This window comes from Balaenoptera borealis, assembly GCF_965194805.1.
Source record: "Balaenoptera borealis genome assembly, chromosome: 1".
NCBI lineage: Eukaryota > Metazoa > Chordata > Mammalia > Artiodactyla > Balaenopteridae > Balaenoptera > Balaenoptera borealis.
Genome location: NC_138860.1, coordinates 159,196,265 through 159,198,570, shown reverse-complemented (window position 1 = coordinate 159,198,570; position 2,306 = coordinate 159,196,265). Strand labels below are relative to the sequence as shown.

The 2,306-nt window shown below is 40.5% G+C and overlaps 1 pseudogene across 1 annotated transcript; it reads right to left on the bottom strand.

Moving 5' to 3' along the window:
- Window positions 1–670: 670 nt before the first annotated feature.
- Window positions 671–1,878, bottom strand: LOC309610145 (protein BEX3 pseudogene; annotated as a pseudogene). The gene has a single exon. The product of its transcript is annotated as a protein BEX3 pseudogene (transcript).
- Between the last annotated feature and the right edge of the window lie 428 nt (window positions 1,879–2,306).

Here is a 2,306-nt window from a genome sequence, read left to right as displayed (position 1 = left end):
TTCAAGTTTTACTTCGGTTTGATAAGGCTATATATTCAGTGTTGGTACAGAAGGTCAGGAACAGAGTCAATTCCAGGCCTATGTATGTTTGGCTACCTTCCCTAAAGAGTTACTGAGATTTCAAATGTCTGAAACATTATCTGCAGGATTGAAGGGCTCTCTAAATACGTACAGATTCTGCGATAATGTGTGGACTTTTGTATTGAACGATGTTGAATTCAGAGAGGTGACAGAACTTGATAAAGTGAAAATTGTAGCCTGTGAGTGGGACCTCTCTGGTGGACAAGTGGCTAAGACTCTGTGCTCCCAATGCAGGGGGTCTGGGTTCGATCCCTGGTCAGGGAACTAGATCCCACATGCCACAACTAAGAGTTGCGCATGCTGCAACTAAAGTTTCCGCACGCCGCAACCAAAATAGATCCTGCAGGCTGTAACTAAGGATCCTGCATGCTGCAACAAAGATACTGCACACGGCAATGAAGATCCCATGTGCTGCAACTAAGACCCGGCACAGCCAAATAAATAAATAAATAATTTAAAAAAGTGTAGGCTGTGATGGTAAAAATACTGGCTCCAATACTACAGAATGAATAGAAAAAAATTGGCTTTTTAATGCCATCCTGTTATTGTTCATCTCTTTTCGAAGAGAAGCATAGGAGACTTTTTAACAAATTTATTCTAGCATTGCAGAAATGACTACACTGTGCCGTACTATCAGAGAATTCCAGTAGAAAGAAGCTTATAACTCTGTACCCTCTTACATTACATTTATTATACATCATGAAGAAACAGAGCTTTCTTTTTAATGACAAATCAAACACTGTTGCCTTCCTAAGACTATTCTTTAATAAATTAATTTTAAAACAAACAGACAAAAAGTGATGGGGATTCTTGCCTGGGCAATATGACCCCAGAGCCCACACTTCTAACCTCTACCCTCAGCTTCTTTGAGGGTTTACCACTGGGAACCAGACGTCAAGATGGGGGGTCAACAGGCTGGGGTGGAGGTGGGGGAACTAAGACATGCCATAATTACACCACAGTCTGCAGTAGGGTTTAAGGAAATAAATTATAGGCCCCGAGTACTTTGAGTTTCCTCGTTTAAAATTAGATTTTAAACCCTAGGCCACGAGTATCAATGGTACTTTCTGAGAAACTCTGAGTGAAGCCTGTTGACACAAGTGCTTTTGAAAGTTCAAAACACCAATAGATCTTGTACCCTCTGCTTAGAAAGAAAGGAGGGAGGAGAGAGAATATCTACTTCCCAGTTCTTATAAAGGTTAGGTTAAATTTATACTTATTCTTGTTTTTTGGGGTTTTTTTTTGCTTTTTAATTGCTTTATTAACTTCACATTTTCCATGCAAATGGGTGAAACTCTACTGTTGACAGAAACTTAGATTGGGTGCCAAGGCAATCTCCAATTAGAAGCTGGTAACACAGAACCCACCTGACATGGAAATTACGTAAGGTTCACAGCAAATGGATCAGAAAAGGCGTATCAGGAAAATGCAAGAAAAAAGAGAACAACAGTGGGAATCGCAGTATTAATCTAATGGAAAATGGCAGGAGTCAATGCATAAGGCAAAATTCATCATGATGGTCATGGTGATTAGAGAGCTCCCCCATAAGGATATGTAGACAATTCCTCAACTGCAGCTCCCTAAGTTTTCTCCTGATTTCGCTCATCTCTTCATGAACATTTCCATATAATCTCCATCTCCACCCATCCCATCTTTGACCTGCCTATTGGGTACGGCCCATCAGAAATTAGGGGCAAGTTGGCGAGCCTGTCCCCGTCTATTATTTCCTGCTGGCTGGTGGCCTTCGCCCCCTCCCAAAGGGCGGTTTTCCTTTCCTTTTTGCACAGGCTGCTCCATTTCTTCGTTTTCATGGGCCTATCCTTGCTGTCTCCTGCTCCTCCCGATTCCCACCACAAGTGCGCCGCTGTGAAACTTAGTACTTATTCTTTATACTTATTTCTATCTTGCAGAGCAGTAGAAATTTCCAAGACTCGTTACTGGGAAAGGCAATGAAATTTCTGTAAGAGTCAGAGGTTTGTTTTCATAATTATCTTCCATGGGTTGTTTTCACCTTACAACTGTATTTTCATTATAGAAAACTATATGTGTTGCAATATAGGTCCCCTCCAAGTTGTAAAGTATGTCATAGGAGGGTGGATTTGCTCACTAACTCTATGATAACTAACCTGCTGAGCATAACTGCATATTATAATGAACACAAACAAAATATCAAAACTGGGAAGTTTCTTCTTACATTAAAAAAAAAACCCAAAACAAAACCCAAA